This window comes from Protopterus annectens, chromosome 5.part1 (genome assembly GCF_019279795.1).
Source record: "Protopterus annectens isolate FY-2018-M chromosome 5.part1, PAN1.0, whole genome shotgun sequence".
NCBI classification, from domain to species: Eukaryota; Metazoa; Chordata; order Ceratodontiformes; family Protopteridae; genus Protopterus; species Protopterus annectens.
In genome coordinates, this window is record NC_056736.1 from 120,858,414 (window position 1) to 120,873,466 (window position 15,053).

Consider the following 15,053-nt stretch of genomic DNA (forward strand, 5'->3'; position numbering starts at 1 on the left):
GGAAATGGCAGAAGTGGCTATCAGATGTTTTCTTTTTATTGCCTAAGTCCACTGCTTGGCAGAGAAATGTGGCCTTCCTTATTGTGGAAGCCACTATACATCCTTTGTGCTAGAGCATTCTTCCACTCATATTTAAGGAAGGATCCAACTAAGGAACTTGTGAGCATTTGATATATATATATATATATATATATATATATATATATATATATATATATGTGTGTGTGTGTGTATATATATCTATATATATATTTATATCTATATCTATCTATATATATATATATATATATATATATATATATATATATATATATATGGATTCACTTTATAATCTCAAAATACTGAAATATTGAATTGCAGTATTTTGAGACTATAAAGCCGAACTTCTGAAATAGCGAAACCCCACAACCGCGAATCCTGAAATGTCAAATTTGCAGTTGTGATGGTGCGTTACGTGAAGTGGGATGTACGTTGTGCCTGATTTATGGTTTAGTGTGTGGATATGGTTGGAGATTAAGGTAAGTGAATATTTTTTAAGGGTTTTGGGTAGGGATTTGAGTGTATGTGAGTGTGTTCGGACATTTTAGGTGTGGGTTAGGGTAGGTAGGTAAAAGTATGAGTGTGTAAGTGTTGAAAGTGGTGGTGTTTGTACATTTGTGGTGTGTGTGTGGGGAGACTGTACAGTGTGCAGTGGTGAGTTTACTGCCTTTTTCTGTTTGGTGCGACCTTAGAGTTAGTATATATAAGTAGAGGGGGTGTGGGGAGGTGCAGGGGTGCTTACTCCCCTGCTTATATGTAGGGTAGGTTTATTTATTTGTATTGTGTTTGTGTGTGTTTTGTTTGTTTTGTGTAATGTGGGGAGGATGATGTATGTGTTGTGTGGTGTATAGTGTGTTTACATTCGATATTTTGTATTTTGCCAGGGTTATTCATGTCTGCCATCCCTCCTGGGTGTGGCATTATAGCATCTTATGACCTAGATCTTTCTTTCCCCCAGGACAGTCATACCCCTCCTCCGCAAGTCAACTCCCTCAGTCACAGGACTGCTAACTAAATGTGAGTCTCCTAGGTCATAGTCAGGGTAATACTCATCAATGCCAGTAGAGCAGGCTTAGTTCTGAAGTGAATGAAAATATGTCTTTTTGAATATTTCATAAGCATTTAGTGAAAGCTTTAAGTTCTTGGACAAAAACAAAAAAATGCATAGATGGTACATGAGCAGAGCCCATACACGTTTATACAATAACAACACAACTTGTAAGCAAAAGCATATTTTCAGAAGTTTTCATTTTGTAACAAAAAATAATACTTGGCTAGTTATGATGTAGCTGTTTAGTAAAACTTTTAGTTTTATTTTTATGTATTTGTTGATTTGTAGCTTATGCAATAATTCAGGTTAGGCTGAAGGAGACCAAGTAACTGCGAAACAGTACCAATTTCTAATGGCTGCATGACTTCTATCAATGGTACCATATTTACTAACTAATCTGAGGAGACTAGTACTGTCTGCTATCCTTCACTCTCTTTGGCAATTTTGTATGCAAAATGCTTTGCCAGATTTATTTCACATTATCATTTTTAAATAATTGTATCATATTAGTTCTTCAAAAGAAAGCATAATCTCTCATCTTGTATAATGCTTTATTTGTTTGGTTCTTGAGTGTATCTTCGGACTTAGATAATCACATTTCATAACAAAGCTTTGAAAGGTGTTTGTTAAGCTATTTTGTGGACAAATAACAGAAACAATTTCAAATGTATAAACCAAGTATTAAATAGTCTTAAGTTTTAAATACCTTGGGAATAGTAGCAACCATCACTACTGAAAACAAAGTGAATTCAAATATACTTTCAATAACTACTTATCTTGTTACTAATTCTTCATCTTCCATAAGTCATGCTGAGGTTTTACAGCTCAGAGATATATAGTATGTAATGCCTTCAGCCTGTTCTTGGAAAGTCATTAGAGAAAAATTCTAATGAAATACTGGACAGGTGGCCAGAGCTGTCAGCTGCTCTCATTGACACTGAGGTTAAGACAATATCCTTTTGGGGCTTCTGGAGGAAGAGCAGGAATTCGAGGAGGACTGTCATAAACAAATGCCAGACTTCTTCCATATGGCTAGGCAGCTTTCTCTACTTTTTGCCCTAGAAAGGAAAATTGCCTGCAGTGTTTATTTAGTGGATTGCAGCAGGACTGTATTATTCAATAACTGCTTTTCACTGTGTTTTATAGCACCTGGGTGATGAATGAACATTCTTTTAGGCCATTAGTACTCATCTGGTTGCTAGCAAGAGACTTGCTTCTATTACTGAATTTCCTGTTTTAAAGGTTAGATTGGTGCAATAAGGATTATTGGCAGGAAACATAAAGCTTTATTTAAGAGACTGCTCATCCTCTAATTAAATTAATTTCTCTTTCCCTTCCTGTCCTTATTTTTTTTCAACATACTGAAAAAAAATCTACTTATGGAGTACATAGATGAATCTAAGAGTCAGTGACTGTGATTTTATGTTTTGGCCAAGTCATATACATGTGTTAATTTCCTATGCTGTGTATATTTTTTTATGATGAAGAAGCTATTGAAAGAACTGTCAATCACGTAGTTAATGAAAAACACACACATGCGCACACACACACACACACACACACACACACACACACACACACACACACACACACACACACACACACATGTGCACACACACAGACACACACACACACACACACACACACACACACACACACACACACACACACACAGATGCCTAAATGTTTACAAAGTGTATTTCTTATTTCTTCAGTTTAGCTGTTGGTGTGGAAGCCTGATTGCAAGCTGTTCGATGTTAAATGTATATCTGTTCTAGGTCAGAAGCAAGGTAAAAGTGATTTGAGGTTTTTCTGTACTCAAAAGAATTTTCCACACATAAAACAATGGAACACATGTCAGGCACAAATAGTACTGCAAAGCAATGTAAAATAAAGAAACAGTAACTAAAAATAAATGCCATTCCTTTTACTTAGTTATAAAAATAGGACAAAATATAATTCCTTTTTCTTACTTATAAAGCTGTAACAACAGCTTACATCTACATCCTGAGTTCATATTGGAAGAGCTGATTTTAATCAAATTCACAAACATAAAAATCGACTTTTGAGTCAGGACATGATAGCATGGCTTACAGTAAACATACATTTAGCAATCAGCATATTATACATGGATTTACTTGAAGGATAATTGAACTATCAGGAAACCTTTCTAAGTAATAAATCTGAACCTGTTGTGATATGTAGTCCATGACTAACTTCTAATGTTCATTTGTTATGCTAACTAATGTGTGGTCATGCTTTATATATAATGTATTTTTTGTTTCTGATCATATACATTTTTTTTTAAACAGACTGACCCTAAAAGTGGTTTGTCTGGATTAGTGCTTTACCCTAGTTAAAAGAAAATATGTAAATATATACATGCACTTACACTCAGTCACAAACATGTCAATCAGTTGAGTAGTCAAACAATCAATAAATTAATAATGTAGGATCCAATTAATAACTTTTGTAAAATCTGTAAAGTGTGAATGCATTATTTTACAAGTAGCCAATTTTTATTTGCAAAAACTGTTTTTGAAACATTAAAATTACCCTGAAAACTATTGTTAACTGAAAAGTGGCATTATGCCGGTTATTCAGTAAGACAGATCTGGCCCTAAAACAAACACATGACATGAACAACTACAAGCAAATATATAAAGGGAAATAACTGAATGCATGTGGCACCCCCCCCCCCCACCCCCAGAAAAAAAAACACACACATTTACATGTTCTTTAAACCTTTATTTCCTCAGGTTAAGCTAGAAATATAGTTAGAGCTCAATAAAGTTTTGCAGTACTTTGGAGTACAATTTAAGAATACAGTCAATTGCCCCAAAAATACAATGAATCATAGCAGATAAAAAATATGATGCTAAGCTTTGGAAGATCTTTTCAACAATGAAATGGAAAATGAACCTAATTCTATATATTAATGGCTTGCAGGCCAGCAACATTTGTGCATGCATCTTAGCATTTCAAGTTCACTGTCTAGTTGTTTTCTTAAAAATTTATGTCTGACTATCTCCTTCATATAATGACAGTATGTGTGGTTACTTAAAACAAATGAAACTTTCCACATAGAGAAAGTTAATGCAAAACTTTGAGATGGATGTGTCCAATTAAATGCTAATCAGAAGCATTACATTTTATCTGATAGAAGACTATATATTTTGACTTCATTTGCACTGGTTGCATGAACCTTCTTCTGTTTCACCTCGGCTCCCTATTACGTGTTCGAAGACGCAAATGTTCAAATGCGTCTTTACTGAACTTACAAAAGCAAAAATTTAAAATGGCGAAGGGCCATATAAGTGATTTCTTTCCCTGGGAAAGAAATCGTTTGGCCGCCTCCATTAATTTGCTGTTTTCTGCACTGAAGTGGTGTGGGGGAATTGCTTATATGCCCTTTGTTGTTTTGCATTTTCGCTTTTGTCAGTTCGGTAAAGATGCATTTGAAATTTTGCGTTTTTGACTATATAATAGGGACCCCTTCATCTTTGTATTAAAACAAGTGCTATCCTGAAGACTTTGCATGTGCACAAATTGGAAACACTAGAAGCACTTTCCCCTTACTGACTTTACTACTTGTTATGCCTTCAATATCATGATGCTTAGGATATTACCCTCTGCTGATACTATGACATTGATGTCACTGCAGTTTGGCACTCAGTATGAAGGAATACTCAGCTTCCCACTGTAACTATAATCATTCTTGTAACACTGCACGGGAATAGGGGTGGGGGGTGACAAAAAGCTGACTTTTGAAATTTTGTTGGACACTGTAACAGTACTCATATTTATAATATGGAGCCAGAAATATGAACTTTGCTAATGACAGCACTGTTTTATTATAAGAAAGAAAAAAAATCAACTTTGAAGTACTTGATTTCTTTATGAGTGCCCTAATACACATTTCATGAATGAGGAAACAATTGTGAAAGCTTGTTCATGTTTAGTTTGATAAAAAATATCAGTTTAGTATTTCATTTCTCTAATTTGCTTATTTAAATATTGTTTCTGTTTGAATAAGTCTGCTTTATTTCATGTGTGTGTGTGTGTGTGTGTGTGTGTGTGTGTGTGTGTATATATATATATGTATATATATATATATATATATATATATATATATATATATATATATATATATATGTATATATATATATACATATATATATGTACATAATGTATATATATATATATATATATATATATATATGCATATGTATGTGTATATATATGTATATATATATATATATATATATATATATATATATATATATATGTATGTATATATTTATATATATATATATATATATATATATATATATATATATATACACATATATACACATGTATATGTGTGTGTGTGTGTGTTTGTGTACATGTGATATATGTAAGATCCTTGTAGTTTGGTGCAACAGTTTTCCATTTTAAGGGGGTGTGACAAAGGGGTATACTGCTAGTACATCTATCTGGAATTCTGTAAATAATTATATGTCATTTGTGAATATCAACATTATCTATATACAACTCTATCAGAACTATATGTCATGTTTATATCAAACTGCTGGTACAGAAGACGTGTGCTGAAAATGTTTTTTCAAATTGCTGTTTGAAATTTAAACCACAGTATGCCCTACTTAAATAGAACAGAAATGTACATGTGCTATTGTAATTGTTTAAGTGTATATATTTTAACAGTGTAAACTGGAAAACTGGAGGTTAACTTCAAAACAATAACTGAAATTAAATTAATTTATAGGCTAGGCCAAAGATACAATGTCTTACTAGGGAGAGCTCTGTATTGTCTTTAAGGTGAAATAATTATTAGTCTTGAAATTGTTTTATGACTTCCAGCATCTGACAAAGATCTGAGGTCTATATATTTTGACAGGTAGATGCTAAATACTGCTATTTATTAGCAGTGGGGTTTTCATCTGGGAACTAGAGTCAAATGACAAGAAATTGTGTCATTCTGCAAGCTATCCCTGCAGTAATATTTGAGATATTAATTTGCGAAATCTCTTAGAGAGACAGGGCATTCTGTATTCTGTCTTGAACCTGACAATAACCAGTCACCACACATTTGCCTTACTCTAATGAAGTGAGTTTTCAGAGTATAGTAATTCTCTTAGATATGGTCAGAAATACAATGCTTAGTTTAGATATTTTTCTTTATTTTGAGACTGTCCCGCAATGTCGTTTTAAATATTTCCTGTGGTTTTAAACTCTGATGTCACTGTGAATATATATTTACTATTGTCTTTTTCTTTTATTGTTTATTATTAAATATATTTAAACCTTTTATTGTGGCTGATCTCTGTAGAGATATTTAAGTTTTGAGAGTACATTCATGTTTATTTGCTGACACTATGTGGGCCACTCCTAATAGCCTTGCTCTTGGTCAAACTGCCATTTGTATTAATAATAATATTGCACAGCAAGACTGGACACTCTTTGTTAAGGGCCTTAAAGTAGCTGATAAGGAGTTGACTGGTGACAGTGGTAACTACTTTCAGTCAGGGCAGAAGGTGGCTTATCTAGTAAATCTTTGCCAGCCTCTCCCATGTGTGTGTGTGTGTGTGTGTGTGTGTGTGTGTGTGTGTGTGTGTGTGTGTGTGTGTGTGTGTGTGTGTGTGTGTGTGTGTGTGTGTGTGTGTGTGTGTGTGTGTGTGTGTGTGTATGTGTGTATGTGTGTGTGTGTAAATCAAACCTCAAAGAGTATGTGTTTGTCAGCTACTTAGGCAGGGACACAAAGCACTGTTTGGACAGGGAGGGAGATGGTGGGTCTTGGCTTGGTCACTCAGTTGAGATCTCAACTGTATAGTTGTGCCAGTAGGGAGTCTTACTGGAAATCTGGAGAAAGAGGGAGAAATCAGCCCCAGACTGACTGTGGTCTCTGTATGCTCTTAAGACTGTGGTCTCTGCATGCTCTTAAGGGAAATAACACTTGATGCCGAGAGCTACATCTGGAAATACTTTATGGGTACCTAACATCATCCCAGTGTACGTCCCCCACTGTACCAGTGGTGAAGATTGAGCCCCCCTGATTACTGGTCCAGTGGTGTGTCATCACATTATTGGTTGGCAGTAGTGGGATAGCCACATATTTGGATTCAGTGGTGTGGATATTGAACTCCTTTAGCACGTAAACACTGGTCACTAAAGAAGGTGTCTGTACTCTCTACCAGCCACATAGTAGACATTCAGAATTCCATATCATAACAGTTTTTTTTATTATTATTTTTTTGTTAGCTTAGATAGTCAGGGAGATAAAGCAAGGATTTCAGAATAGGATTTTGCAAGCTGACAAGGAATGAATTGACTGAGATGTGCAAGCCAAAGGACTAGGGCATGCTAACCTGACTTAAGGAGAAATTATTGCAGCCTTAACCACAGCTGCATCACTGACCAGCAACCAGGAGGACACCAGACTGGCCTTGGAATTTACAGCTCTCAGAAAATGGACAGTTCAACCTTTCCACAGAGGACTTAAAAATCCATCAGGAGTTAAAGAACCTGAATTGGAGGTCAAATGTTTGGAAATAGCTTAAGCAGAGACTGCAGCATTTGGTGGCTGAAGAAAATTAGAGACTGAGATATTTGGAGGCTGAAGTAAATAAGAGGCAGAGGCAAAAATAAAAAGAAGATCCTGACTCTTTGCCAGGGTCATATAGGTTATGGGGAAGGGAATAACTGATCTCCAGAAGCAATAAAGGTCAGGAAATGTTTTCCCCAATTTACAAAAGGTGGTAATTGTGATACTGTTATTCATATGTTTCAAAGGGTTTGTAAACAGTATAATGATGACTAAGATCCTGGGTAGGGTTCCTGACCCCTTTACTCCATGGTAAAACTGTAACTGCTGTTTCTAAATTGTCTGATACTGATTGCTTGGATTATAATAACATTAAAAATTGTTTATTCAAATGCTTTAAGTTAATACCTGAATCTTATAGAGAAAAGTTTCATAGCATATGCACAAGGCAGATAAAAGTGTGTGTGATTATGTTACTGAGTTAAGCACTTATTTTCATAGGTGAGTGGGTGGCAGTTCACCACTTTTTGGTGAAGGAACAAGCCCTTAGCACTTTGCCTGAGGACATGAGAATCTGGTTGGCAGATAGAGAATGCAAGACCAGACAGAAGTTGGGGAAAAAAGGAGACCTATACCTTGCAAGCAGGGCATCACTGCACAGGAAAGGGATAACTAGTGCTGCACATGGGTCTAAGGGAACCCATGGTGGGTAGCCTAACTGCCCCAACAGAGTCCGCCAGTAACAAGGGAAGCCACTAGTTCAGGTACATGTCCAGGATCAAGTGTTAAATGTTTTAAATGTAACTAGTGGGGCCATGTAGCATATAGATGTCCACAGAAGCAGGGTGGGAAACAAAAGGTAGGGGAGCCAGTAAGTGGGAGTAGCAGAATGATAATTATAAGTTGTTTGGAGACAACAAGGGTACCAAACTACCACAAGAGGTTATATCCTATCTTAGTAGATGGGAAACAGGCCACTGCTAAGAGAAAGAGAGACAGCCTTTGGCCTAACCATTGTGAAATTTGCAGTGGTTAAATAGGAGCACTACTTGCTTGGGTAATCTACTCCCGTGAGAGCCTTAGGAAGGACCCCATTCCAAATACCTTTTGGCTAGGTTTCACCTTGACTGGAAGGGTGGAAAAGGAAGCAAGCAAGTAGGTGTGTTTGAAGATATCCCTGCAGATTTCCTGATAGGGAATGATTTTGATAATGCAGTACCTTGTGTGCATGCAATGATGTGCAGTCAGGCTTGGAGACAGGCATGTGGGTCTGGTATCCTGGAGGGGACTGAACACTTGAAGCCAGGACTGATGAGGTGGCTGCTTCAGGGAGGGAGCTACCCTGTAGCAGGAAGACTAAAGGTGACCTATAGCTGCTTGTGGGTACTGATGTTCCCTTGGACAGAGTGACTGTAAGGTCAGAGGTAAATAGTAGTACCCAGGCTGATATGAGGCACTGCTGCCAAAGAATACCATATATCCTGTGGAAGGGGGAGCTGGGAAGGTTTACAAAGAGAGAGTTGAGACAGGCTCAGCTCTCAGACCTAACATTACAAGGCCTGAGGGATGTAGCTAGGGAGGCACCTGATTCTCAAAGAAATTGAGAAACTGAATATTGGGACAAAGGGTTACTGTATAGAGAATGGACCCCTGTAGGAGGGAAAGAAGGTGAGGTAATACAACAGCTGGTAGTACCCAGAGTCTACCATCTGGCATTTCTAGCCATAGCCCATGACATTCCCTTTGCAGGTCATATGGGCATAAAGCATACAAAGTGACATGCTATACAGAATTTTTATTGGCCTGGGATTTCCAGGGATGTAACAGGGTACTGCAGGACATGTGAACAGTGCCAAAAGGCTGACAAGGCAGAAGACAAGGTCAAGGCTCCTTTGGTGTCTTTGCTTGTGGTTGAGGAGCCATTTCAGAGGGCAGCTATGGATATTGTGGTGCCTCTGACTATGCCAAGTTCCACAGGAAAGAAGTATATCCTACTGGTAGTAGATTATGCTACCAGATACCCTGATGTGGTGGCCCTGTCCTACACTGAGGCAGAAAAGGTGGAAAATGGTTTGTTAGAAATCTTCAGCAGTGTAAGTTTCCTTAAAGAAATGCTGACTGATAGTGGTGCCAATTTCATGTGAGACCTGATAGCTTGTCTGTGAAAGCACTGCACGGTGAAGCACCTAAAGACCACCCCCTACCATCCCCAGACTAATGGTCTTGTGGAGAGGATAAACTCTACGATAAAGACCATGCTACAGGCATTTGCAGACCAGTTAAAGAGGGGGTGGGACAAATATTTGCCCCATCTGTTGTTTGCTTACAGAGAGCTGCCCCAGGAATGCACAGGTTTCTCATCTTTTGAGTTGCTGTATTGGCATAGGGTGAGGGGACTTCTAGATTTGATTTGTGATGAGTGGGAGTGTGCGTGTGAATCCCACAAGAACTCTGTTGTGGCATGTGTCCTAAACCTCAGGATAAGGTTCAGGGAACTCATGGGTTTGGTGCAGAAGAACCTATCAGAAGCCCAACAGCAGAAAAAGGCCTGGTGTGACAGTGATGCTCACGATAGAGAGTATGCTGTGGGAAAGCAGGTTATGGTTCTCATTCCTGTAAGACACAACAAGCTGCAGGCAACCTAGGAGGGACCCTTTAAAGTGGCAAGGAAGGTCAGTGATGCTAACTACATAGTAGAATTGCTAGGTAAGAGGCAGGGCAGAAAGTCTACCATGTTAGCATGATGAAACTTTACCATGACAGAGAGGCCCTTGTGCTGATTATTTGCAGTGGATAACAGGAGGAGTCTGAGGGGGATCTGGTGACTGGATCTCCTCAGTCAGGTTCTGATGACACCTCAGTGGAAGGGGGAGCAATGTCTCACCAGCTATCCCCTAACCAGGTTTGAGAAATCTGAGCAGTGTTATAGGAGTTTGGGGGCATGTTCTCTGGGAAATCAGGGTGTACCCACCTGGTGTAGCACCATGTGGATACGGGACCCCAAAGGCCAATTTAGCAGGCCCTTATAGGGGGCCTGAGAAGTCAAACAGACTCTGAGGGAGGAGATACAGGAAATGTAACTGGGAGTAATCCAGGAGTCCAGCTGTCCCTAGGCTCCCCAGTGTGCTGGTACCAAAGAAGGATGGCAGCACCAGGTTCTGTGTGGACTACAGGAAATTAAATAGTCACACAGATTCAGATGCTTACCCCATGCCTAGAAAAGAGGAAGCCCTAGAGCAGCTGGGTGGGGCTAAGTATCTTACCACTATTGACCTTACCAAGGGCTACTGGCAGGTGCCCTTGACTCCCAGTGCCAGAGAGAAGTCAGCCTTTTTGACTCATTCTGGCTTGTATGAGTTCACAAAGATGCCCTTTAGGATGGACAATACCCCAGTGACTTTCCAGAGGCTCGTAGATTATATCCTAGCAGGAGCTGGAGATTTTGACCTTGCTTACCTGGATGATATTGCCATCTACAGCCATTTCTGGCAAGAGCACCTTCAACATGTCAGGAAGGTGCTGAGCATACTACAGAGGCCAGGGTTGAGCATTAACCCCAGTAAGTGTCAGGTAGGTATGGCAGAGGTCTCCTACCTGGGACATAGAGATAGCAAGTGGTACAATCAGACCAAAACTTGCCAAAGTGGAAGCCATTCAGGTATGGTCTGCCCCTGTTACCAAACCGCAGGCCAGGGCATTCTTAGGGACAGCAGGGTACTACAAAAAGTTTGTCCCCAATTATAGTGCCATAGCTGCTCTCCTCACAGACCTGACAAGGAAAAGCAGGCAAGTTAAGGTAGTGTGGACCCAGCATGTGTGCAGGCATTCCAGAAACTTAAAGGAGTTTTGGGGGGACCCCCTGTGTTAGCCAGTCCAGATTACAGCAAATAATTTGTTGTGCAGGTGGATGCTTCAAACCATGGGGTGGGGGCTGTACTCATCCAGGTTTCCTCAGAGCTAGAAGAGTACCCAGTGGTATATGTCAGCTGTAGGCTCCAACCCACAGAAGAATGCCATGCAGCTGTAGAAAAGGAATGACTAGACACATGGGCACTGCAGAAACATCAGCCTTATCTGTATGGAAGGAAATTCACTGTAGTTACAGACCACATTCCCTTAATGTGGCTACATTGAGTCAGCCAGAAAAATGCTAAGCCACTAAGGTGGAGCCTAGGGTTGCAGGTATATGATATGACAGTGCAGTACCACAGATGGGTTAGCATTAGCAATGCCAAAGCAGATGGGATCTTAAGACGGGATATTGGGTAAGGTAGTCTCAGATATGGTCACCACTCTCAAGAAACATTTCTCAAAGATCACTTGAAAAACTACCTGGAGTCGGTGAGGTGGGGGAAGTGTGACAAAGGGTTATACTGCCAGCACAGCTATCTGGAATTCTGTAAGTAATAATATGCTATTTGTGAATACCAACATGATCTAAATAAGATGCTTGTGTTACAACTGTATTAGAACTGTATGTCATGTGTATATCAAACTGCTGGTACAGATGTGTGTGTGAAAAGGTTTTTGCAAAGTGCTGTTTGAAATGCAACCACAGTGTGCCCTACTGGAATAAAACAGAAATGTTCATGCACTATTATAACTGTTTAAATGTATATATTTTAACAGTGGAAACTGGACTACAGGAGGTTAATATCAGAAAAATAACTGAAGTTAAATTACTTTATAGGCTAGGCTGGATACATAATGTCTGTACTAGGGAGCTCTCTGTATTGTCTTTAATGTGCAATAATTATTAGTCTTGAAATATGGACGAATGAAATTGTTGTATGGCTTCCAGCATTTGCCAAAGAACTGAGGTATTTCTATTTTTATAAGTAGATGCTAAATATGCTAGATTCTAGCAGTTGGTGGGGGTTTCATCTGGGAACTAGAGTCAGATGATAAGAAATTATGTAATTCTGCAAGCTATCCCAACAGTAATATTTTAGATATTGATTTGAGAAGTCTCTTAGAGAGACTGGGCATTCTGCATTCAGTCTTGGACCTGACAATAACCATTCACCACACATCTGCCTTACTCTAACGAAGTACGTTTTTAGGGTATAGTAATTTTCTTAGATATAGTCAGGAGTATAGCAAAGCTTAGTTTAGATATTTTTAGTTATTTCAGACTGTCCTGCAATGTTGTTTTAAATATTTCCAGTGGTTTTGAACTCTGATGTCACTGTGAATATATATTTAGTTTTGTCTTGTTCTTTTATTATTTATTATTAAATATATTTAAACCTTTCATTGTGGCTGATGTGTGTAGAGATATTTAAGTTTTGAGTGTACTTGCATATTTATTTGGTGACACTGTGTGGACCACTTCTAACAGCCTTGCTCTTGGTCAGACTGCCATTTGTTTTAATATTAATATTACACAGTAAGATTGGACACCCTTTGTTAAGGGCCTTAAAGTAGCTGATAAGGAGTTGACTGTTGGCAGTGGTAACTGCCTTATAGTCTGGGCAGAAGGGAGCATAGCTAGTAAACCTGTGGCAGCCTCTCCCAGATGTGTATGTGTAAATCAAACCTCAAAGAGTATGTGTGTGTCAGCTACTTAGGCAGGGACACAAAGCACTCAGACAGAGAGGGTGCTGGTAGGTCTTGACTTGGTCACTCAGCTGAAATCTCAACCCTATAGTTGTGCCAGTGGGGAGCCTTATTAAGGATTTTGAGAAAGACGGACAAACCAGCCCCGGACTGATTGCGGTCTCTGTGTGCTCTTAGGGAAATTGCACTTGATGCAGAGAGCTGCATCTGGAAATATTGTGTGTGTACCTGTCATCCTCCCAGTGTACATCCCCAACTGGTATCAGTGGTGAGGAATGAGGCTCCTTGATTACTGGTCCAGTGGTGGGTAATCACAATGGGTTTGGTCTAAGATGTCAACCATGCTTAAAGAAGAACATTAAATCACAGGGAAAACCTGGTACCTCATGAATATCAAAAATTTAGTGGACATAAAGTACCAATTTTCCTTGTTATAATGTGTGTTTGTGTGTGTGTGTGTGTGTATATATATATTTATTATTTATTTTACATCTGTTGATCAGGAGTGTCCAACTGAGCCAATGCCCTTTTTCAGTAGAGGCCCGGGGAGAAAAGCTCCATAAATACATACAGATTAACAAAAAAGTAGAATACAATGGTAATTTAGATTCTTATACTAATCACAAAACATGTGCAAGTCTAAAAAACAAAAGTAGCTAACAGTAATGTTAAAGTGTTATAATACATAGGAAGTTACATAAGAAGCTTGGTGAGTTTGGTAATAATACTAGTATTACATATTACTTAGACAGTATATATGGTAAACTGAACAGGGTGTTGTGTATTAATGGTGAGATGGACAGATATGGAAATGGCACTGAACATTATCAGCCAATCAGGTGCAAAGTGAACAGTGATATCTGTCATGGTGGATATGCAGGGCTCATGATGGTTGTGCTTTTTTGGGCACAGGTATGTACATACTGATAACAGGCTGCGGAGTACAGCACAGTCCTCCTCCATGCTGCCACTCTAGACTACTGGGGAAGTGTTGTGTGATACAGGAGTATGATAGTGCTTATGATAGCACAGCTGCAACATGATTGTGCAATGGGTACACATGGTGCTCTGCATATGTTATACTCAATAATTGGCCACAGGTGTATGTCTATACTTCCAGATAGATACATGTTGCCCAAAGAGCAGATGTGTCTTGAGAACTTTTTCTAAGCAAAGACCAGTGCGCTACTGCTGACCCTCAATAAGCAAGAATGCCAGACTCTGAGTTCAGCGAAGAAAAAACAGGCCTTCTGGTAATATGTGTTGCATGATCTGGTTATAGATATTAATATGGGTGGTCACAAAATAGCAGCCCATAGCATCCATCACAGGGTCACGAATAATATCCTGCATGCCTCTATAAATGTGCATACTATTGCATGTGAAAAGATGTCCAAGAGAGTGTGGGTCTGCTATCACAGATCACCTTCACCACTGTGTTGGAGTTCTTAGTGACACTATCTCGGGACAGTAAAAAGAACTTGATAACTGACAGAGACCTAGCCTTGGGAGCTGAAATTGATAAAGCACACAATGCCTATGTTGAAGATGCACCAGGTGGGGATTTCCTTCTGTTAGTAACATATTTTTAGCAGAGAGATGCTCAGCACTGCCATATCTCCTTTAAATGCACATCTGGGATGCAGTAATGAAGGCACACCACTCAAACAACATTTAACTGCTTTCTATGCATGACCATTATATGCATTGTTGTTGCAGCACTGGGCTAGGATTATCTTATATTAGCAGTGTTGCACATATAGGTTTTTCTTCCTGATTTCACATGTGCTATGACCATGAGGTCCTATGCCCTCCATTGTGAAACAAGGTAATCTTGATGTCAGTATTGTGTTGGACTCC